Here is a 25423-nt window from a genome sequence, read left to right on the forward strand (position 1 = left end):
TGGATGTTTTATGGTTTATTTGTTTATTTACCTGTTGAAGAACATCTTGGTTCTTTTCAAATGTTGTTATCTATGAAGAAAGCTGCTATACACATTGTGGGCGGGTTTTTAGGTGGACATAAGATTTTAACTCCTTTGAATAAATACCGAAAAGCATGACTGGTTCGTCTGGCAAGAGTACGGTTAGTTTTGTAAGAAATCACCAATGCAAGCGGAATTCCCCGTAGATTCTTCCGTGCTTTTCTCCAGGCTCTTTTTCTCACCTAAAGGTCAGTTTGGATCCATATCATCTATGCCTATATCTGCACCAGTTTCTGTATCTATATCGGCATCAAATGTATCTTTAAGTGTATCTACACCTAATGTTTAAAAGTAAATATTATTTTAGAGATAAAACAAGTCAAATATACATATATTTATCAATGTGTACAGCTTTTATTTTTATGTTATGTATTTGTGTGTGTGTGTGTGTGTGGGTGTGTGTGTGTGTGTATGATAACCTCATTCTGTGGCACTTTAGATATTTGGAGATCATTAAAGACCAGGAGCCCCTTAGAGACAAGACTTCTGGAATCATCTGATAAAGACATATAGTGTTTGCTCATCAAGGCACACGGCTTTCCTGCCAGCTTCCCCACTCTGATCTCAGGTAGTACAAGAGTGTCTTCCGTCGGAGGAGGGTCATGGTCGGAGGGAGCCTCACGAAGAGGAAACTCAGACTGGACAAAGGACTGTCTTCCCATCAGTTAGGAGAGGAAGCTCCTAGAGTTAGCTAGGAATGTGCACTGTTGACGTGAACCTCAGAGTTGTCCGACAGATGCAGAAGAAGTTGAAGGAATACAGACATTCCCTGTGGCTTCCAGGTCACAACTGGAGCGACTGACAAAAGTGACAGTGAGATTAAGGTAAAAAGTGGAAGACAGAGAATGGAAGGTCCCCATTCTTAAGATCCTGGAAAAATTGCTTCACCTGAGCCTTTGCCTCTTCCTCTTAATTGAAGCAAAATTCTGACTTATTCTGAAGGCTTGCTGGGAGGTTTGCATGAGGTTGTATGTGAAGTTTCTAGCACAGACACCAGCACAGAGCCATGGTGCACAAAGCTTCCCTGCATCTCAATAAAAATGACTTTATTACTGTAGTTTGCACCTGCCCAGTGGGCTGGGGTCATCTCTGGAAGCTAGTACAGTCCCTTCCAATTACCAGTCTGGAGATGTGTCTACGTCCAGCCTGTTTCTGAAGGAATTCATAACCTTATAAAACAAAACAAAACAAAACAAAACAAAACAAAACAAAACGAAACACACATTAAGTACCTAGATTTGACGGCCAAACCTTTGCGGGGGGGATATTCACACGGTAAAGCTTTGTGTTCTTATGTCTCGAAATTTACTTTCTTGTTTGGTGATTCCTAACTGATTGCGGCTAACCAAAACTGAGCTACTGTAGCTGCCTTCCATTTAAGACTCTAGTTCAGGGTGTCGCCATTTTGGTGCTCAGGACATGATGGGCTGCGACCTTCTCTGTTGTTCTGTGCCGTGTAAAATGTTCAGTGGGAACCCCGTCCTCTACCCACTAGATGCCAGTAGAATCTCTCTTCCATCTGCAACAAGAAAACAATCACTCCGGACATTGTCAGTGTCCCCGCGTCCCCACGTGGGAACTGTTGCTCTGGACCAGCGGGAATCCTACCTTTTCCCTTCTTGCCCATGCGGTACTGGGTTGGGATACTGAGAATTTACTACGGGTTTGGAGAAACCCAAATGACCAGGCAACAAGAGCAACACAAAATTGAGTCAATACGTGTGAAAATGTGCATGGCTTATTCAACCTCACCTTGAATTTCTCTGCAAGTTCAGGGAAGGAGACTTCCTCTATAATTCCCAGCCTAATCCTTGAAGTAAAGGTCATGTGTCCCCCCAGGAGCATTCTCAAAAACACGCAGACTACTCCCCAAACGCTTGCTCAAGAACCAGAGCGAGAGAGCATTTCCTGTCCCACTAAGGTCGATTTCAACTTTTCGTTTCCGGTAAAGAATTTTCCTACTCGTTGCTGACTAATGCCAGGAAATTCTGCCTTTTTATTAGAAATCTCACCTTCCTTGGCTGTTTTCTCTGTGACTTCAGTGACGCAGATAATCTGTGGATCTGATGGGTCCCACCCAGACAGCGATGGGAAGAGAATTTCCCTCAAAGCCCTCTATAGCCCTGTGCTGCCACACTGGCCAAAATGTTGCGAATACTAGGTCATCTTCTTGGCCTTTCCAGGAGGAAGGGTAAAGTTAGCCCCAATGAGGCAGCACGTCACGGTGACACAAAGAGAGCAGAAGCATCGTTTCCAAACGGCTTCTGGTTTGTATCAAGGTTTCATGAACTCTCCGGAGCACCGTGTCCTCCATCCACACATGCCAGCAGAGTGGGTTGGTGCTTGAATTATCACCAAATATCCCAAACCCTATGAAGATGCTTAACGTTTAGGAACGCGAGCCTGTCTCAACCCCGAGTTTCTTGAGGTCTAGGCCTTCATTACTTCTAGTCACCATTTGGAGAGCGTTATGCTGATAGATAGAAAACAGACTACTTGCTTCAGAAAATACAAATTCTGTCTTTTTGCTCTTTTTTTCCCCTTCCAAATAAGGTTAATCATTTTCAGACACACTCTTGTGTTTTCTTGAAGGTTGTGCTCTTTGATTTGGTTTCTTAGTTAATGCAGGAAACGGGCATTGTTTAATGGAACAGCCAATACGAAACATTATTTTTCCCTTTCTTTCATTTTCAAAATAATATATTTAATGTTTGAAATAGCTAACATACTGAAGCCATTAGGAGCTGGATTACTCAAATGCTTTTCAAATAAACTGCTCAGAAGTCTTTGATTCTGTTAGCCGACAAATCCGTGACAGCAAAGGTGCTGAGCCCCCTCTGACCGTGAGGGGGCGGTTTGTGGCACTGTGTCGCAAGCACAGTTGCCTTGAGCCAGGTTGGGAGCACAAGACAATTAAGAGGCTCTGAAAGGAACACCCAGGCTACTTCATCAGCCTGACATTCACGGGGGTACAAGAAGTTGCCCATCTACCATTTTGGAGGATGGGGTTAATTTAGCTCGCTGAGTTTACAAAATTCTGTTCATTCATCCAAAGTAATCTCGTTTTAAAAAAGTACCCTGGGCAACGTCAAAACCTACACCAAACAGTTGTCCCGAGAAAGAGAGTCTAACATGCCCACTGCACTGCCTCCTCATGCTCGATCTGCTCTGTGCCCCCTCAGTCCTTGCGCTGGCTCATGGCTGCCCAGCACCCCTCTGTGCATTCTTGGTCCTGGACCCCATCCCGGGCAGCGTCCTGACCCTTCAAGACCCCTGCCTCTTCCTGATCCTCATCCCTACTGAGGAGTGGTTGGCCCGGTTTTGAGTCTTTCCAAGTCCTCTTGAATGTCTGGATGGGCCTCACCAATCCGATCCAATCCACACTTAACGACCAGACAACTCCAGAGGAGAAACTCACGGTGTCAGTTGAAGCCCTGTGGCCAGAAGGTGGGAAGACACCACATTTGAGGCGCTTCCCCAAGTAAGCATTTAGGCAACATCTCCCCCACTGCCTGCCTCCGGGTACTCTACACACAGTCTCCAAAAACCCACGATTCAAGTTTAAAGCACATCTATACACAGTCTCCAAAAATCCACGATTCAAGTTAAAACACATCTATACACAGTCTCCAAAAATCCACGATTCAAGTTTAAAGCCCATCTATACACTGTCTCCAAAAATCCACGATTCAAGTTTAAAGCCCATCCATGGAGGAGCCACAAGCCAGCACAGCCGTGCATGGGCAGTAGTCATTGGTGCAGATTATCATCTGTGTCGTGAAAGGCCCCGTGACATCTTAAAGAAAGGATAGCACCCTCAGCACGTGCTGCCCTTCCCATGGGCACCGCGTCGCCCTGAGGATATTTGGTCACCTGCCTTTTATGAAGCAAATGTAAAAACTGTGTTGGGCGAGAGTGACAGAGACTCAGTAATTCAGCCATCTGGTGCTTTATCTCAGCTCCCAGCAGCTCTGTAATGAATATTTCTGTATGCATGTTTCTGACTGATAATCAAACTCAGAACAAGTCCTAATTGGGTTTTCCAGTGCATAGAGAAGTGTCTATATTAGCTTGGCAGATGTCCCACTAATGTTAAATTAAAAGTACAAATATAGCAAGCTTTAAAAACAAAAGCCTCCTTTGGCTGGGTCTTACACATATACAGAGAACAGGATTTATGGATGCTCCCACGTGTAGACAGTATTTAAATATGGCCTGTCCAAAAAAGAGAAAAGTCAGCAAAACGCCTGTGAGGGGGTTACATATCTGATGACTATGAAGACATTAACTGGGGTATTTTAACTTGTACACAGAGAACTGGGAAGATGAAAAGTAATCAGAAATTTGAGGGGGAAAAAATCACTCGTTACATTTAACTGAAATATCTTCTCTCTGTGTCTGTTACTGTTCTTTGATCATTAACGTTATTCATCAACCTCTCGTTCCATCTTCCGCGGCGAGAAGGTTTTTCTTAGCGCTGTTTAGGGAACCCAGAATCATGAGGGGGAAACCGTAGAACCGCTGTCTCTCCTTGCACTTGTGCCTTTTACAGAACTTCTTTGTCACACCAGTGATGCTCTAATACATTCATTTGTTTGCACACTCGTCTCCGGCAGCAGAAAAGCAGGGAATGTTTTAAACTGTGGTTCCATCCCACACCTAGCACACTGGCCAAGAGTGTGTTCTCTATTTTTAACGTTTTTTTTTTTTTTTTTTTTTTTTTAATTTTTGAGACAGAGACAGACAGAGCATGAACGGGGGAAGGGCAGAGAGAGAGGGAGACACAGAATGGGAAGCAAGCTCCAGGCTCCGAGCCATCAGCCCAGAGCCCGATGCGGGGCTCGAACTCACGGACCGTGAGATCGTGACCTGAGCTGAAGTTGGACGCTTAACCGACTGAGCCACCCAGGCGTCCCAAGAGTGTGTCCTCTAAAAAGGTTTGGTAAACATTGAGTGGGTAGGCGGGACTCAGAGCATTTTTAGGGCGGTGAAACGACTCTGTGTACCATAATGGGGAATGCATGCCATTACGTGTGTGTCCAAACCCACGGAGTGTATAACCTCAGGAGAGAATCCTAAAACAACCCAAGAACTCTGGGGTGTTTACAGGGTGTGGATGTGGATTCATCGATTGTAACAAGTGCCCTGTTCTGACAGAGGCACTGATAGTGGGGAGACTGAGAGCGGGGTGGGGGCAGGAGGCGTGAGATATCTTTGCCTTCCCTCCACTCTGCTGTGAACCTAGACGTGGTTTTAAAAAAAGACTTTATTCAAAAAACGACAGCACTGGAAACAACTGAATTAGCAAATTAAAACACAGGCAGATTCATTTCCGTTATTTATTTCATTAAACTTTGAGGGGCACCTGGGTGGCTCAGGAGGTTGAGTGTCTGACTTTGGCTCAGGTCATGATCTCGCGGCTCGAGGGTTTGAGCCCCACGTCGGGCTCTCTGTGGTCAGCGCAGAGCCTGCTTCAGATCCTGTCCCCCTCTCTCTGTCCCTTCCCCACTGTGCTCTCCCAAAAAATAAAGACGTATTTTAAAACTAAACTTTTAAAAGTCTTTGGTACAGCGGGTATGTCTGTTTTTTATCGAGCACCAAATTCTCAGGCCTAATGGAACTTTAGATGACCCGTGGTCTGCTGTTCTCCCCCCGGAAGAGTGGCTCCTCCTGTCCTCTCCTCCCTTGGCTGCTGTACTCCTCCTGTGTAGGGACATGTCCTCAGATGCCTACAGATCTTGTGCCTATGCCTCCCTCTCCACACGCACGTTAGAACTGGGTCCTTAAGAGAAGAAGGCTGTCTTTTGTCTTTTCCATATGGTGAGCTCATACATTTCTATGTCCTCAGCTCTAGGATCTTGCTGCCGCTGGTTGACTGCCCCTTTGCCCCCAGCACCTCCTTCCACACGCCCCGGTTGGCCTGCACTCGATGCGGCGAGGTGGGGAGCCCCTCGCTCTTTGGTGACCTAATTCTTCTTCACTGGGGAACATAAGCAATGTTTGATCTGCAGGTGGGCCCAAGCAAGGTAGTGACAAACAGGAATGAACGAGAAGAGGGACATCATCAGGGGCCAGAGCGGGGGGCAGCCCCCTGGCACAGGACAGACATCGCCTTCGCGGGAAGCTTGCAAAATGCTGCCTCGTCCTGTTTGGGCAACGCGGACTACACTCTGGGCTTCAGTTTCTATAACTGCAAAGAGTCGTTTCTAGATGCTTTCCTTGGAAGCCTTCTTTCTGGCGATAGGTTTAATCTGAGGAGAAAATGTTCACTGTCACTTCTAACAGAAACAGACTGATGCCTCGTCTTTACGCTGTGTAGTTTTTAAAATGCTTTAAAAGGGCGTGTGTGATCTGCCGGCTTTTTAGGAAATCTGTATTCTATTGCGTAACAAACATTTTAGAGCTCATAGCATCAGTATGAAAATTAGTTATAACCTTTTTTTTTCTTTTTACAAGGAACAGATATCTTCCTGTGCGATGTTTATAAAATATCCCAAGAAGGGAGCAAATTATGGTCCAAATCACCCCTACTCGGAGCATCTTTCTTTATGAGGAGTTCGCAGAACTGCTCTAATTAATCACTGCTTCCCAGAGCACCTGCTCCCTGCACCCCACGACGTCTCCGCCCCACGTCCCGGGTGTGAGGCACAGATTAAAGGCCTAAAGCAGCTTCAAATGATGATTCCTCTGTGCTCAGAATGAGTATTTTGAGCCACTTTGTCAATGTCCTCTCTGTCACGATCTAACTATTCATTTCCAGCATGAATTTTAAATGTCGATCGTATCCTCTGTGCTGCTGTGCTCCTGAATATGCATGTCTTTTGCTGAGAGCAGAGGTGTGGGTCCCAGCTGCTGCCACAGGGACACAGAACTGCCTTACGGAGCCCGTTGGCTTGGAATCCGCTTAGCTCCCCGGCTCCCCCAGCTGAGAGAATTTTCTTATCAGCTTCTCCCACCCACATCTAATTCAGACTGATCCATTTTGGAAGATAAGCCTCGCATAGATCAGCTCTGTGAATGGGATTCGTAGATGAAAGCCTGCTCAAATTTTCTGACGGTTTCAAGCAAAGGAAGGAAACTTGCCGAAAAGTTAGCTCAAAGAGGAACTTAAGCCTCTAGAATGGCAGAGATAAATAACATATTGTTGGCAAAAACGTGGAGGGTAGAGATCATTTTCTGCCTGACGGGCAGATTATGCAGCCTTGTCCCTGATGAGGGGCCTGAGTGTAGAAGGCGCAGCTACGGGGTCTTTGGCAAATGCTAGGAGCCCGCTTCTTTCTGTCCCACAGCCACAGACTGCCATCTGGGTCACCCAAGGCAGTGCTTCCCCAACTTTCCACATCCTGGCACCCATGGCAGAACGGGGGCGTTTGCCTGGAGCACCAAGTCACCGGGGGACCTGGCTGCCCCCACGGACAGAGACACTGTGGCAGGCGCGACCCCCCATCTTCCGCACGCCCGTGTGCGCACATCAGACGGTGACTGTGAGGGGCACCGCTCGATGCGTTTGTGTAAGGCCGTCACACTTTCTGAGAAAACAACTTCAGTGAAGTCCTTGGATTCCTAGGGTCCTTAAAGGTTTCTTTATATGTGAGGAATTATGTTTGCCCATCCTGAGCCCTTTATTTTTTTTTAATTTATTTTATTTTTTAAGGAATTTATTCTATTGGTTTTTTTAAGGTTATTTATTTACTTTGAGAGAGACAGAGGCAGCGCAAGTGGGGGAGGGGCAGAGAAAGAGAGAGAATCCCAAGCAGGCTCCGCCCGATGTGGGGCTCGAACCCTCAAACCGTGGGATCGTGACCTGAGCGGAAACCAAGAGTTGGACGCTTAAGCGACGGAGCCCCCCAGGGTCCCCCTGAGTCTTTTAAACGCAACTGCCCGCACTCACTCAGTTGCACAATGAACAGTCTCAGGGCCGCCCCAAGACAGCCCTGATGGCGTTGGGGACATGCTGTCTTCCCCCTGGTTTCTCCCTGGTCATCGGTTTCCTCCCCACCCCCCACCCCCCCTGCCCCGGCTGCTGCCGCTCCAAGTTCTCACCCTCATGATGGTCCCACAGGGAAGAATGAGTGGGTCCTGGCACCGTTCCTTGAACTTCAACACTTCTCCGGCATTTCCACCTCCCAGAAAATCAAAGTAGCGACTGACCCCTCCCTCAGATGGGGAAGAGCTGCTCCCCTGACACTCGGGCTGACAGAGCTGACTCCCGGACAAGGGCCAGAGCCTGGGCTCGCTTTGTGCTCCAAGCTGGGACACTGATGCGCTCAACTTCTGTCTTCCTGCCCTGCCTCGTTTGGGTGGCTGTTTTGGACGGTTCTCTCCACCGCTTCTCTGCATGCCTTCGCTGTCCCACAAACGTCCTCTGCTGAGCCCTGCAGGTCGGAGGCGGGGCAAAGGATGGCAGGTGAGAGACGTTTCCTGGCCACTTCTTCCCTAAGTTCCACGGGAGTCCCTGCACCGCAGCACAGCGGGGAGAGAGCTGAGCAACAGTGCCCTGCCCGGGGCTGGGCTGGAGAGCCATGCCCGGTGACACTAGAACCTGAGAACTTTTCTGATGGCTAGATCTTTCAAGAATGAGGAGTGTGCCTTCACTCCAAACCCACGTGGCTAGGGGACCCACGCAATCAGCCAAGTGCTTTCCCACGTCACGCTCAGGGAGTCCTGACTGCCACCCCGAGGACAAAGTACTTTGCCTCGGTTACCTCTCAGAAGAGCAGGTGATCAGGCCGAACGGACCCCTGTGTCCAGGGCCGAGTTGGGTACAGAGCACGAATTATGTCGACGTAGACAAACTGGTTGGAAGGCAAGGGGGTCTGCTATGAGTACTTTTGAAGAAGCGCATTGTTCTCGAAGGCGTCTTGCAACAAACATGTATCGCATCCATCCACAGACATTCTAGGCAGTGTCCATAGGCACCCCAAGTCCCACTATTTCTCACTCTTGTTTTGGGTGGGGTTCTTTTAAAGCTCCTCAGTATAAATGCACATTCTCATAGGAAAAGGAAAAAAAAACAAAACAACATTAAGACCCAAAATGGTATTGTTTCCGTAATCTCCTTTCCAGAAAGTGCTGGAATGATGAGCTTCAGTTGGGATCGTCGGATGTGGTCACAGCCATAAGTATAGGCAAGAAGGGAGAGAAGGGGAGGTTGGCTGGCTGAGCGTCCCATCCCCTTGGGCATTGGCTCCCCAGCAGGGGCCAGGCTGAGGTCAACCGCTTGGGGACCGCGACGTCCAGGTTGTATACAGGACGAGGTCAAATCCCATGCCTTCTGCCCGAAGCAAGCACACCTGACCACAGATGCTTACAAACTCTCACTGGTGACCTTCAGGACCCTCAGAGGGGTGGCTGCTGCTGGGGCAGAAGCCCGGCCCTGGCTCCTGACCTCTGGGGCAGACCTGCAAAGGTGGCCTTGCGAAGAAGTGTCTGTCTGAGGTCTCTCTGCAGGCCCCGGTGCCCATCTCTGTAGCCTAGAGTCTCTGGCAGCTCAGCAGACACCCCTCCTTGCTTACAAGCAATAAGTCAACTTTTTTTCTGTCCTTCAAAGCAGCGGGTTTAAAACCCATGCATAAACGGGACGCCCAGAGGGCTCAGTAGGTTGAGCGTCCGACTTCGGCTCAGGTCATGATCTCACGGTTGGTGAGTTCGAGCCCCGTGTCGGACTTTGTGCTGATGGCTCGGAGCCTGGAGCCTGTTTCAGATTCTGTGTCTCCCTCTCTCTCTCTGCCCCTCCCCTGCTCATGCTCTGTCTCTCTCTGTCTCTCAAAAATAAATAAAAACATTAAAAATAAATAAAAAATAAATAAAATTTAAAAAACATGCATAATTTCCATTTAGTAAGGGTCCATATTTGGAAATAATTTTCAATATGCAATTCTGGAGTAGTGTTATTTGGGGTTTAGCAGGAGAATGCTGAAATTCAGAACTCAGACTCACGCGTGTGTTTCAAAAAACCGCTCGTCAGCAGGTCCCGATGGGCAACGTGAAAAGGTGACGACTCCCCATGACCAACACGGAACCATTTCCACTCAGGATGTGCATCCCGGAGCCATTTCCGGTTGTCACATTCAGGCTTGTTTCCGTCCTCAGCCGGGGTAAATCCTAGCCCCAAAGGGCCGGTCCGCCTTCAAAAATAGACCTTACAAAGCAAAGCCAACTCCCTTGCAACAAGGAAGTCCCTGGCCCTCCCCCTCCTGCCAATGTGGCAATTTTTATGTTTCCAATGCGATCTTTGAAGTGTTATTTCAGCAAGGAAATATGATACTTGCCTAGTCTCCCGTGTTTCCTGAAGCTCAGTTTCAATCCACACTGTAATGAAAGTGAAGCGACTTCAAACGTGCGACAAAAAGAACTTAGCTCCAGCATAACTGGACATCTCTCTGAGTCAGTGGATAGTCCAGGCAGTGCCCGGCGGGGGCTGCTGCCTGGGCCTGTTTTTGTTTTTGTTTTCTCATTTTCAAGAAAGAGCCATTGGGTTCAAAACACGTGTTACTGTATTAGACGGTATTTTGCTTAATGTGCTTTAAAATGTATTTCAAGGGGCACCCGGGTGGCTCAGTTGGTCAGGCATCTGGCGTCTTGGTTTCAGCTCAGGTCATGGTGTCCCGGTTCCTGGAATCAAGTCCCGTGTCCGGCTCTGTGCTGATGGTATGGAACCTACTTGGGACTTTCTCTCCCTCTCTCTCTCTCTCTCTCAAAATAAATACATACACATAAAATATATTTAAAAATAAATCAATAAAATGTATTTCAAGGTTACGTATCATGTGCTTTTTTAATGAGCAACTTCTAGAACATCACACAGCTCCTGAGTTGAATCCCAGAGGGCAGGACAGGGAAGGAAATCTGTATTTATTGGAAATGAGATCAAACGTCCACTCATGACCTATTTTTGACCAGAGTCATAGTGTTTTAGGATCTCTGAGCCAGAAAGGACCTCAGAGGACCGGAGTCCAGAGATGGCAGTTTCCTCCACTCTGAGAATCTCTGGGGTTCCCTCGTGTCCAGGGGCCCTGTGGCACGACACTGTTTGTCTACTAAGCTGAACTTAGGAAGCAGTAACTCGTTTGATTTTACAGTTTTTGTAGGAAAGGAGCGTCTGCGATCGAAGTTCTTTGTCATCCCGAGACACCCACATGGTCACAGGGTGGAGAGGCACAGGAGGCTGGGCCTCGCCCCGTGGGGATCCAGAGTCTCCACCCAGCACTCTGCTCGGCTGCACGGTCAGCACTGTCCTAGTGAGCCCCTCTGCCTTTCTGGGCCCAAACTCCCCATTTGTCAGATGGTGACTCACCTGTGAATTCATTTCAATTTTTGTACAAAGTGCCTGATACATAGTGGACGCCTGATATGCTTGGTTCTCATCACACTGGGCTAAAAGAATTCTAGGCACAAGCAAATGTTAGGGACACCTGGGTGGCTCAGTCCGTTGAGCGTCTGGCTCTTGATTTCGGCTCAGGTCATGATCTCCTGGATTGCGGGATCAAACCCTGCATCGGGCTCCACGCTGACAGTGCAGAGGCTGTTTGGGATTCTCCCTCTGTCCTTCTCTGTTTGCCCCTCCTCTGCTCATGCTCCGTCTCTCTCAAAAATAAATACATAAACAAACAAAAATTAAAACTAACATTAGCCAGTTGACTTTGCAGTCTTACCCAAAGGGGATATTTCTCAGGCCTTCTGAAAGGCTGAGCACGGTGTGAGGGTACCAAAGGCCTAGAGGGCAGTGCTGGGAACAGATCTGCTCTAAAATGGATCTGTACACCATGGACAGGAAGCAGGGAGAAGTTCAGAGAAGTCAAACGGGTCCCCGAAACCACACTGTGCCTGGATACAGGAAAGAGGACCGGTGCCCAGGTGTCCTGGCTTCCAGTCTATAGTAACAATAGAGCAGCACATACTATCCTCCCTGATTTGTTTTGTTTTGTTTTGTTTTGTTTTCAAATTAGGAATCATGCACCCTTCATGTTCTTAAAGGTAACAAGAAAGAGGAAAGGTGCACATGTTCACTACGCATTGATCAAATTTAGCTTTTAACAGAGTATGACACCTTATATCTTAACACACGGGTCACACATGGACCCTGGAAATAGCAGGCATTCCTGGGAGATTGTTTCAAACTCATTCCCTCTCCCTCCTGAGGCCCACTCTGGTCAGAGGGTGCTTTACCCAGTGAGATTGTCTCTCCCCAGCCCATGGAGAAGATGCCTTTGCAGTCACTGCTCTGTTCTGGGGCCAGAAACGCAGGCCGCTGGCTCCCAGCAGTCCTTCTGGACACAGAAACTTCTCTCTGGCCCTCCTCCGACTCATTGGCCTCAATTCCTGTTGTTTCTTTCAGAGGAATGAATATTCAGTGCCTGTTTCAGTGTTTTGGTTGGATTTTTGGTTTTGTGTGTATGTGTGTGTAGTGTGCTTTCTCTCGAGTTGGGTTTCTCCACGATATGGCGAGATCGGTGGTAGGTAGGGTGTTGCTTATAAGGAGTCAGAATTTGCTAGAATTTACTGGACATAAGCAAGGGGCATCATAAGCTGGAGGGGTTTCCTGGCCACTGGTTAGTTTCCTGAGAAACCAACAAAGGGCGTCAAGGAAGGCCAGCCAGCACCCTGTACAAGTTTGGTTGCTGATGTAAAACGTGACGGAGGGCTTCTGTCTTAGAAGCCCACCTCATAGAACACCTGAGGCAGAGAAGTTTTTAAAAATGGGAATGCATACATGAACATACCTGTGACTTGTCCAGAATAATGCAGTTTCATTCTTTCTTCACTAACTCATTCCAAAAAAGGATTTGGTGTAATGATGTATATACACGTTGGCTTGAAACAACAAACTCACCAACAGGCAAAAGAGTCGGGGCTGTTTACATTAAAGGAATGATGTTTGATAATCTAGGGATAGGGTGTCAAATTCTAGTCCCCTGCATAAGAATTAATTTCGGCCAACGTGAGGTGGACAATAAGCCTCCCTTCCGATCCGCACCTGGAGAAAGAAAGGCGTCTCGGATTAGCATCGCAGCCACAGGGATGGGACCAGTGGTAGGGCCTGCCTGGCAGGTGGTGACTCCCAGGACGAGTCCATCATGATGAGATCCCTGCAAGGTCCCCAAGGGACTTGTCAGGTGGAGAGAACCCACCTCAGGGAGTAACCTAACCTTCAGAGGCCAGCAGAAACCATTCCAGTGAATGCGCTGATCACGAGGAGAATTGCCCGAAATCCAGAATGTTGTTTTGGCCAAATGTTGAGGCTGACTTGGAATATGAGCCCGTATCTTCATATATGCCACTTTGCAGGGATTGTTTGTGATGAAAGGAATCAAATTATGATTCAACAGTCTTTGGGACATCTAGCCTGACAGAAAGATAAAAATCACCCAGCAGGCACGCCATTAAAAACCTGCATTTGCAAAGCACATTACAAGTCCAATGACCGTTGCTTTACGTTGAGCTCTGCAGCTGGTTGGACACGTTTGTTTACAGATCTGGCCTCAGAGAACCGAGGTGCAGAATGGCAAGCCCCACACCTGATGGCTCAGAGGCCACAAGGCACTGTAGGTGACACAGACCCGAGCCCTGGGAACTCGAGTGGGCTCCCAGGACGCGTTAACTGACTGCGTGACCTCACCCTGGCCACCCAGGGTCCCTGAAGTTCAGTTGCATCAGAGCAACATAACTCCTAACCTGTGATGTCGTCTTGAGAATCAAGACTTCATGTGTAGGATGCACCTTTCACAAGATCTGCGTGTGATAAAGTGACGTTGCTGTTGGCACTATTTTTTATGCTCCACGAGAAATCCGGTCTGAGCGTCCATACTCCTAACTTCACATTTTCCCCAGTTAACGCGTTGTCTACTTGCTAAACCACAATATATCTCTGAGCAGAGGCATTTGCCTAGATGGCTGAGGACGTAGAGGGAAAAACCAGCAATTACGCACGCGTGTGCACGTGCGTCGGGAGGGTGGGTGTTCATGCAGCCGCTTTTACACCAAGCAGTCTGCACCCAGCAGCCCCCTCAATCCCCACAGGGCCTCCCACGCGTAATGTGGACACTACGTCTGTAAGGACCGACTTGCCCAGGCCTTGCCAGTAGGAATGTAAGCCCATGAGTCCGAGACGATCCTGCCCTGTTCACAGACTGGCGTCAGAGTCCCTCCCACACACATGCTGAGCTACGGCGTGGGTTCCCATCTGGCTGACTGGTCCCACCGCCATTAGTACTCATTGCCTCTCCCAGGAAACGCTGACTTCCGGTCTCAGCCTGGCGGGGATCCATCATCCCTTGTGAGGCCTTGTCACCGGGCGGCAGGGCCCTGCCCAGCCCTACTGCATTAGAGCCACAAAGAAGGAACTCCCTCCCAGACAGCATCCAAAAGGACCTGTACAAGGTTTGATGCTTTTCCCCAAGTAGTAAGCCATCTGGGCGGCGGGGAGAGGGGGGGGGGCACTGTCCTTTTATTTTCAATCATGACAGCCAGGATTTATAGTGCCATTTGGATCCTGATAAAATGACCTTCTAGAGAGCCTTCTTAAGAAATAGCATTTGGGGGGCACCCGAGTGGCTCATTGGGTTAAGCATCTGACTCTTGAGTTCAGCTCAGGTCACGATCTCGCGGTTTCACGAGTTTGAGCCCCGCATAGGCTCTGCACTGACAGCATGGAGCCTGCTTGGGATTCTTCCAATCTCTCTCTGCCCCTCCACCATTCATGCTGTCTGTCTCTCTCAAAATAAGTAAACTTAATTAAAAAAAAAAAAAAAAAGGAAATAGCATTTCTCCTTAAATTTATAAAATTTATTCTTTGTCTTAAGGGATGGCCGTGGATCTGCTTCTGGCTTCTAAGTTTTTGTTCATCACTGTTTCCTCCTCTTTAGAATCTCTGAGAAAATAAGCAACACAAAGATGTATTTGTATGTGAGTTATTCAAAGCAGTAAGCCCTCTGCACATCCAGAACTAGGCTGCCTTTGCCCCGGGGAAGCCAACAACGTCAGAGGGCAGGGACCAGTTCAAGGACAAGCGTCCCGAAAAGATGTCTCTGTGGATTTTTGAGATGGAAATCTACCACAGGTTCCCAAATGCAGGTGTAAAACCTCTAGCCTGGTGTTCTCACCTCTGAGCAGCTGTCTGGATCTTGAGCTCTCCTGAGGAAAGAGCTACCACCTGTCTTAAAAGTTGAAGGCACTTCTAAAGTCATCTAAGACTTCACCCAGGCAAGGGACAAGGCAGCAAGGGCAATGTTTGAGCTCAAACTTCTTTGTTGTTTCCAAAAGCATGTGGCTTCTTGAAAACAAATGTAAAAAACTCTATTAAGAAATTAGAAACTCAGAAGTATGACGGAAGCGATCATTTTTTCTCTGAGATCCGTTACTACTGGTTCGAGCATTTTTATATCACTGAAATCATCTTGTATGTCCAGAGGTAAGTACAAAGAGTGATGAGAGATGTTAGCTTCATCTAAACGCACAGCTGGTTAGTGAAATGCAGACATGAGCTCTGATTCTACTAAAAATTGCATGAGTTAGGTAACCTTGGAAAACTCACAATTTCTTATACGTCACATATAAAATTACCCTACATCGTCAATGATCTACCACTCGTAAATTATAATACTGTAATTGTGTAAATAGTCTGTTTGACTTACTGCTGATAAGCAGAGAAATCACGAATGCTATGGGATTTTGAATACCAGACCCTAACCTACCACCCGCACCCCCCACCACACACATTAAAAGCAAGGAACTCTAGGGGCGCCTGGGTGGCTCAGTCTGTTCAGCGTCCGACTTCGGCTCAGGTCATGATCTCGCGGTTTGTGAATTCGAGCCCCGCGTCGGGCTCTGTGCTGCCAGCTCGGAGCCTGGAGCCTGCTTCAGACTCTGTGTCTCCTTCTCTCTCTCCACCTCCCTGCTCACACTCTGTCTCTCTCTCTCAAAAATAAATAAACATTTAAAAAAAAAGCAGGAACTCTAGATCTAAATGAGAGCAAAAGTCATATTTCAAATGGATTTATTTGCCAGAAATTCTTTACCTTGAGAGATACCATGGGTTGCCTTTCTGTGAATATATTATTCACAAGGTATATGATAGTTTAAGAATGAAATCTTTCCCTCCCCCTGGACATTCTACTTTAAAGGGCATTTTATTATTTCAAATGCACATTTAGTTATTGCAATAGCTTTTTTTAAAACTCAGAGACTTGATGAAGGCTGTGGAGTTCCCCTCCTCTGGCAGAGAAAGAGCATTCCAAAATGGACTTGTCTATCAAAGTAATAAGAAAAATGGCAAAAATTGTCAATATCAACTTTTTCAGATCTCTGGAAATTAACAAAAGGCTTATAACAATCCAAGAGGGTTTTATTAAAGAAAAATGAGGTGTTTCTTCAAACATCCTTCCTGCCTTGCTCTCTCTCCTCTCTTTCTGGGACTCCCATTATGCATGTTTGCAGAGTACAGAGACGCTTTGGTTGAGCGTATTTTACTTCTAGTGTTTTAAAGGTTTTGCTGCACCGTATCCCCCTTATTATTATTATTATTATTATTATCTCTTACAAGAAATTTGCTGTCATTTTTCTTTCTTTTTCCTGTTTGAAATGCAGATAATAGTTTCTTCCCCTGACTGCTTTTTAGGATACTGCTTTTTCTCACTGCTTTTTGAGCAATTTGATGACAACGACCTCAGCGTGGTTTTCGTCATGTATCTTAACCCGGGGTTCGTTGGATTTCTCGGATCTGTGGGTATATGGTTTTCATCGTACTTGGAAATGTTCAGTCTTTGATAATTCAAATATGTTTGTCCTCTTCCTTCTTGCCTTTTTAATTTTTTTTTTTTCTGACACCAATTCTATGCTCGTTGGGAAACATAGTGCCTACCTGCTGCTTCCAGGTACCGATTCCATGTTTTCAACAAACCTTTCTCTGTCGTTGCTTCATTTTCGAGAGTGTCTTTCCCTATGTCTTCAAGACCAATATTTATTTTGTCTGAAATGCCTAACATGCTGGTAATAGCATCCGGTGTAACTTTATCTCAAACATTATAGTTTTTTGTCTAGATTTTCAATAAGACTCTCTTTCGTATTGTCCGTGTCTCTGCTGAAAAGGCACTGAAGCTCAGACATGGGGTTTGGGAGCACGGGCGGAAGACTGTTCATGGCTTATCTTATACTTTGTATGCAGACACACAGGCTTCTGCACCCGGGGGTCCCACCACAGCGGTGGGATGACGGCCCCCACTAAGAGGAGGGCAGGATTGGGCTGCATGCACACACGAGGTGCTTGGATTGCTGCTGTCACAGCTCATGCCCCATGGAGTCATGACTTCTCCTCCCTGCTCCCTGTCTCGTTCTTCCTGATAGGAGTCAAGTCCTTGGGCTCAGGGTGGTGGTTAGAAATGGATTTCAGAGGGCACCTAGGTGACCCAGTTGGTTGGGCATCTAGCTCTTGATTTTGGATCAGGTCATAATCTCATGGTTCATGGGATAGAGTCCCGAGTCAGGCTCTGTGCATCAGGCTCTGTGCTGACAGCATGGATTCTCTTTCCCTCTCTCTCTGCCCCTGCACCCCCCTTTCTCTCTCTCACAATAAATAAATAATTAAATAAACAAACAATTAAAAAAACGGCTTTCAGCACCATTAGGCATGGAGAGGGTCCAGAGGACTGGGTCACACATGGTCCCTGAGCTGAACATTATGCCTTTAAATTGATGGGTGTCTGTGGCCTGTCTCTCTCTAGTATTTGGTTTCCTTCCCCCCCCCTTTTTTTTAAGGAATCTAGTGTCTAATTACTGAAATGAGGTCACAGAAAAGGCTTTGTCGATTCTGAGTAGTGTGTCCTTAGCACTGGTTTCAAAGTATGGGATACGGTGCTTGATTGGCATTTCTTTTGTGTGCTTCTTGGTGATTTTCCTCAAGTCCGTCAAAGAATGTTCCTCATTGGCCCAAGAATCATCAGGACTGACTTGTTGCCTCTGACATACGGGATGAGTTGGTGGAAATGGTGCACGTGCTCACAGCCGGCCTCGTCCGCGACAGAGTGGGTAACAAGGAAGTTGTCAGCTGTCCCACAGTCTGTTCCACCTGGCACAGAACTTCCCATGCCAGGCCGTGTCCAGGACTAGAACTGAAGCCTCCAACTGGTAGGAACACTCAAATCACCATCACCAGCAACTGTTGGGGACTGAGAATGGACCAGCCACAGATTGAGTGTCTCCCGGGGTCCTGGGGGGGGCACCTTTGTGGGCAGTATCCTCAGGACCTCCTCCAGGCTTTTGCAATGAAGAGTCAAGAAAGGTCTACATAGTTGATTTTAATTGTTTTAATGTTTATTTATTTTTGAGAGACAGAGAGACAGAGCGTGAGTGGGGGAGGGGCGGAGAGAGAGGGAAACACGGAATCCAAAACAGCTCCAGGTTCTGAACTGTCAGCACAGAGCTCGACGCGGGGCTCGAACCCACAAACCGCGAGATCATGAGCTGAGCCGAAGTCAGACGCTTAACAGACTGAGCCACCCAGGCTCCCCTACATACTTGATTTTAAATTAAAAAGGTCATTGTCTTCAAGTATGTATGTGTAGACTTCTTTTGTCCTTAAATTTTGCTGTGCTCTCTAAACCTTCCGTGATGCTCTATATGAACTTGGCAGCAAGAAAGATAAGTTATGTTATACGGAATACACTTTGTGTGTCTTCTTAATTCAACCCCCACAGGTTAACTGTACCTTCCTTAAACAGAAAGAATAATAGTGTTGCCCCCAAATTGGTTTATTCGGAACTGAAACTCACTAATTTCTTTGGATTTCCTGCTTCTGGATCATCAGTTTTGTCCTTATCTCCATCTCTCATCCTGGACATTTTTAAGCGATCCTTTTGGCGCAGGTGAAATGGGACCATTCCCTAGAAACGGGTGTCTGTGTGCACAAGGGAACGGAGACGTGCAGGAGGGAGGTCATGAGGACGGATGGTCTCCTCCACTCATCGGCAGGTCGGGGCTCCGCACCGCACATCCAAATCCAAGGGCCATGAACAGGTTCACATGAAAGAAAACAAAAACTCTGTGACCCTGCCTTCCAAGAGTTCTGTCTCTGTAGGAAAAGCAGCCCCTGGCTTCATGTGAACAGTTACCTGCCAGCCGACCGTGCCATTGCAATGGAGCTCCTTTCGCTGCATCCCCACCACAGCAATGGGACCCTGTCTGTCCCCCGATGTGGGCCCCCCAACGTGCAATGTACTTGCGCACACACTCCTGAGGCCTTGTAGTTTGCTTGTGTTCACGGTTGTTTTTCCTGATGCATATGAGCCCGATTCCCTGGGCTGGATTTTATTTGGGGTGAGCCCCTCCATGCGGACGCAGCCCTTTCGTGTTTTGATCCCACGCACTGTGTAAATAGGAGAACGGCCTGCAAATTCCAGCCAGAAGAAAAGAGTCAGCCAATTAAAATGCTAACCAATCGATTGAAAAGGTGCCATCATGAGAAGACCATATTGTGAGTTCACACGGAACAAAGGTTCGGCACAAAATGTCTCCTGGGTTGAACATTCCACTGAAACATGTTTGAAGTAAGCAGTAAATAAACAAAATCTCTACTTCAAAAAGCTAGAAGGGGGGATTAGAAGGAAACGGAGAAATGACCCCTTTGTAGAAATGATGCTTTCTCCCCTTTTACGTTGACTAATTGACAACTATGTGGGTCTTTTTTTTTTCTTTTCCTTTCCAGAGGGAAGAAAACATGTGAGTTGGCTCTGATCCCATTAGCACAACTAGCTGGAGACAAGCCATCTGTCACAGCTGCTGCTTGCTTTAACTGCCACTCTAATTGACAATGAACTCAGAGACCTGTAATAATTGTGGCTGCTCAGTGAGTCGGGCAGGTAATGCCTTCCTTTTAGGTCCTATCAAGCCGCATCTGTGCCTGCTCAGTGCCTTTCTCCCGGGACTCTGCCCTTGGCGAGGCCGCAAAGCTCTGCTCAGACCGAGGGTTCGCCTCATTAGGGAGGCTCTGGGGGGCCTGGGGGACAGCCGGCCCACGATGAAATTGAAAACCTCCTACAACTTGTCCTAAGATTTTAATCCCCTGGCCAGGCATTTGTCACATCTGCTACCCAGCCCGGGCCGTTCCGGGGAGGTTTGCGCCAACCGCTTTGGCTTCAACTTCTTCGACGAGAAATGCTTATTTCTTGCCGTGAGTTTTGTTGACCAGTATGGGCTGGCACGTTTGCCTTACCTTTTTCCTTTTCATGCCTGGTTTCCTTTAAGGCAGGGAGTAGCACGCACCCTGGAGAGTGGCCCAAACGTAAAGATGAGGTCAGCATAGACGGTGTGGACTGTAGTATATCTTTCGGCGGCTGGACTGCCAGGCTGACTTACAGTGCGGGCAGCGTTACGGAACGCGGTCTGAATCCCACGTGCCGGACTTGACTTCCAAGGACATTTCCTTTACAGTCGACTTTGAAAATGCTCATTTTCTTGGGATACATCACGATGGTCGCTTGGGCTCAGAGACTCTGGTCCTGCTGACATTACTTTCCGGGCTTCCTGGTGACACAGCGGTGATCTGGATACCAGTCTGAGCCACCATGATGGTCCATCTTCTGCGGCCAGTGGAAGACATCTGTGCCCACTGAAAGGCTGGCTGTGTTGAGTGTCTTTGCTTTCGGATCCAGGCCAGAGGCACCACAGCGATGGTTTCATTCCCCTCATCTGATGTCTGCTACCTTCATTTGAAAACAAACAAACACACACACACACACACACGCAAGAAACTGATTACCTGTAACATCCCTTCAGACTGTGCTTTGCTCTATGTGCCTGAAGCATTTATTAAATAAACATCCAGACTGGCAGGTTCTCTACTTGTCTCACTGGGGAGAAAAATGTCAGGCGAAGATGTCTCGGGAGTCCCCCAGGCTGGCAAGCTCCCCGAGATAAGTGCACCAAAACAAAGAAACAAAAAACAGCCGTGGATGCCAAGCCACGGTTCTCCCATCACCCCTGGGAGGTCAGGTGGAAAGCAAAGGACCTGCCGGGTTCTGTTCAATCAAGCCCCTGGGAGGAGGCTGCAGGATCAACCCGATCTTCCCCAGCCCCTCACATGAGCCCCATGCAGCCTCCAGCTCGGTTCTGCAAAGCGGTGGTTTGGAATCACAGCCACGAGGCTCCAGACAAGACATAAGCAAACCAGAGTCTGCAGGGAGGCCACGCCGGGTCTGGGTGCTGGGCTGCACACCCTGACTCTGTGACGGGAGCTGAATTTTCCGGCAGGGTTTCAACTGATTGAGATTGGGGATGAGGTGGCATTCCAGAGACAGAGGCTTGTGAGCCGGTGACCTTGTGGGAAGGAACTTTGTGGATGGAGAGCAGTCAAGAAGGGCAGTGTGGCTGCAGCCACGTGAACAAGTGGAAGAAAAGTGAGATGTGTGCCCTAGAATCGGGCCTGGGCCCTAAAAGACCTTGCAGGCCCTGTAAACAGTTTGCCATTTTGCTGGATTCAGTCTGTACACATGAGGTCCTCCAATATTTGAAAGTCTTCTTTAAGACTCAAAATTTAGCAAACACAAACGACAAAAGGAAAGAGTCCTTGTTAAGCCAGTGAGGTCTATTAGACTAAGCTTCCTGTGAACATGAAAAAAAATATAGCTCATTTCTGACTAAAGGGGACTTTGGGGTGTGACAGTTTTTATTTTTCAGAAATTACAAGAGGGGGAAGTAAAATTTTACACTTGGAAAGTTCTTTTGAGACGATACGGCAGACATTTTAGAAAATATGCTTGTGTCCTGGGATCAGAAAAGTAATGCAGTTTAGTCAAGATCACGCACGGCGTTGAGCTCATCCAAAATCCAGTCCTGTGGGTCCAAGATGCCTGTTTCCAGCAAAAACTCTGCTGGGTTTTGCACATCCCCCGTAGATAAAACTTGCATTTGCAATCCTTGCATGAACCATTGGAGCTATTTTGTCAAGTCCTCTCGAAGCACTAAACCCAGATACCCATCATCTGGCCTCAAGGGTGGGGTGTTCTAGCATTTAGAAGCAAAGGACAATCCTGATGGCTTCGTCTTCCCACCAGAACTCTGTTCTTCCATATTCAGGGTTTCTCAGTCTTTGGTGAGGTCACTTCCAACATGGTAGGCTGTCAGCACCATCTCTGAACACTTGGGGATATTTTTCCTCTTTCTTCCTATTCTTTCAGGTTCGACCCTCTTATTTCGTGCTAACTAGCTCTTCTCACGCCAGGGGATCCACCCTTGTGATACGTTAGGTAAGTCACAGCCTATCCCAACAGCTGGACCTCAGCCAAGCTCAGCCCATGGTTCTGCTGCCCACCTCGAGTTCAAGGCGGACCCTCCCTCTCCGTAATCACTATCCTTGTGGTTTGGACCCCTTCCAATCTACCTATATCTTTAGGAGCTAAGAAGAAACTCCACGCTCTAAAAATAAACAGAGCTGGGGCGCCTGGGGGGTTCAGTCGGTTAAGCATCTGACTCTCGATTTCCGCTCACACCTAAGACCAAGGACATAAAAACAGTGTGTGGTGCTGGGATCCATTTTGGAGGCACTCTGAGTGACACAAAGTTCTTGATTTAGTTTTATTTTTCTCCCCCTACATTTATTCATCTGCAAACTCCTCTTCTAGACTGGGCATTCTGCAGATAACCTTTGTTCCCCAGCACTGGTCGACTTAGTAAACTGACATCTTAAAATGTGGTGAAGTCCAAGGATGAGGGTGTTGCTTAGGGCGTGGCCGCTGGGTTGTCCTCTCCAGGAGTAATCTGCCTGTCACTCAAGAATGAATTGTAAATTACCTCTGTTTACACATTAAATTTGTGTGTAATTCTGCACAAATTTGGCCTCAGGTCGTATTCACTCTATTACTGCTTTCTTAAGTTAAACATGGTGTAAATATATCTCCGTGTTTTCCATATTTTTTATCATGATCTTTTTTTTTTTGACTTTTTAAAAAAAATGTTTTTTAATTTTAATTTTAATTTTTTTTTAAATTTACATCCAAATTAGTTAGCATCTAGTGCAACAATGATTTCAGGAGTAGATTCCTTAGTGCCCCTTCCCCATTTAGCCCATCCCCCCTCCCACACCCCCTCCAGTAACCCTCACTGTGTTCTCCATATTTATGAGTCTCTTCTGTTTTGACCCCCTCCCTGTTTTTCTATTATTTTTGTTTCCCTTCCCTTAGGTTCATCTGTTTTGTCTCTTAAAGTCCTCCTATGAGTGAAGTCATATGATTTTTGTCTTTTTCTGACTGACTAATTTCACTTAGCAGAATACCCTCCAGTTCCATCCACGTAGCTGCAAATGGCAAGACTTCATTCTTTTTGATTGCCGGGTAATACTCCATTGTATAGATATACCACCTCTTCTTTATCCATTCATACGTAAAAAATATGGAACGCGTCATGAATTTGCGTGCCACCCTTGCACAGGGGACATGCAAATCTTCTCTGTATCCTTCCAATTTTAGTATATGTGCTGCCGAAGTGAGCACTCTTTATCACGATCTTAATGACTACATAATGTTCGCTGTGTCATCGTGTGCCTGCATCATCATTTATTTAAAGAATTCCCTAGTGTGCCTTGTCCTGTGCAGTTTGTCCCCAATGCTCCATTGGTGCATTGGACCCCTAAGTGCATAGATCTTCACCTTTACGTCTGTATATTTCCTTGTACAAACAATTTGATTTAGAAGTAATGTCAAGGATTAATATTTGACACATAGTTCTTAGAGTGAGTCATCAGGAAAACTGTTAAGGAGGATTTTAAGTAAAGCAGGATTTATTGGACGTCTGTGATTTGCAGAACACAGCAGTGGGAAACATATGAATAAAGTGCGAGACAGCGACTCGCCTTAAGAATGTATAACCTAATCAGAGAAAGCTGCATGTTTCTCTGTATACCCCCTATACATACATATTATGGCAGATAATATGTTATTTTCTCATTCATACCATATATATATGGTTTTTCCTTTAAATTAGAAAAAATTAGATCAGTGAAGACAAAACACTCACAATTGGCAGAAAAGCCCTCCTATTCTATACCTTATCTATTTCTAAACAGCCCTCATTTCAGGAGGGATCTATAAATTTGAATAGAAAATAATTCATTTCTATCTTCATTAGCCTCCAACTTAAATTTACATTAAGTGAATATAGTCAACAGGCCACGGGCATTTGAAGGTCCTTGTGACCCTGTGCACAGGTTGGATAATAGATATTTTCATACCATATTACAATCGTTGCCTATCTTAAAATATTGTCTCTGTCTTCAAAAAATATAGAAGAGACAACACCAAAACTTGTTAGGTATTTAATGCACCAATAAAGGAGCCCATATATTTATTCATTATCATAATTTTTTTATTTTATGTTATTTTATTTTATTTTATTTTATCTTATTTTATTTCATTTTATTTTATTTGAGAGAGTGCACAAGCGGGGAAGAAGGGCAGAAGGAGACAGAGAGAGAATCTTTTTTTTTTTTTTTTTTAATTTGATGAGAGAGAGAGAAAACATGAGTGGGGAAGGGGCAGAGAAAGAGGGAGAGAGAATCCCAAGCAGGCTCCACACTGTCAGCGCAAAGCTCAATGCGGGGCTTGAACTCACAAATATATATATATATATATATATATATATATATGAAGACAATGGTTCATAATTTTCACTTCCAAAGGCATTATTTAAAAGATGCTCCATGGAATAGCCATTGTTATGAAAATTGTTTATCCTTTTTTTTTAATGTTTATTTATTTTTGACAGAGAGAGAGACAGAACATGAGCGGGGGAGGGGCAGAGAGAGAGGGAGACACAGAATCGGAAACAGGCTCCAGGCTCCGAGCCATCAGCCCAGAGCCCGACGCGGGGCTCGAACTCACGGACCGCGAGATCGTGACCTGGCTGAAGTCGGACGCTTAACCGACTGCGCCACCCAGGCGCCCCAGAAAAGTATTTTTTTAACGTTTATTTCTTGTTGAGAGAGACAGAGCATGAGCATGGGAGGGGCAGAGAGAGGGGGAGACACAGAATCGGAAGCAGGCTCCAGGCTCCGAGCTGTCAGCGCAGAGCCCGACGCGGGGCTCGAACTCACAGACCGTGAGATCATGACCTGCGCCGAAGTCGGTCACTCAACCGACTGAGCCACCCAGGCGCCCCTGAAAATTGTTTATCTTAAGCATTTACTGGGAAAATGTTGGGTTAAGATATTGAAACAGGATCCTTTGTATTGAAATCCATTGAGCCTTCTTTATGCTAAAGTTTACCTTAAGTCTCTACGAGAAGGATAATAAGCACAGTTTTCCTAAAATTCACACGGCTCAGGAAGATTTTTTTCCCTGGGCGTTTCTCCAGGCTAGTG

General features: G+C 46.7%; 1 non-coding gene across 1 annotated transcript; it reads right to left on the bottom strand.

The window, feature by feature from the left end:
* Window positions 1-23451: 23451 nt before the first annotated feature.
* Window positions 23452-23558, bottom strand: LOC131486380 (U6 spliceosomal RNA). The gene has a single exon (XR_009249295.1). It is a non-coding gene; the product is annotated as a U6 spliceosomal RNA (small nuclear RNA).
* Between the last annotated feature and the right edge of the window lie 1865 nt (window positions 23559-25423).

The sequence above is a fragment of the Neofelis nebulosa genome, chromosome 9, assembly GCF_028018385.1.
Source record: "Neofelis nebulosa isolate mNeoNeb1 chromosome 9, mNeoNeb1.pri, whole genome shotgun sequence".
NCBI classification, from domain to species: domain Eukaryota; kingdom Metazoa; phylum Chordata; class Mammalia; order Carnivora; family Felidae; genus Neofelis; species Neofelis nebulosa.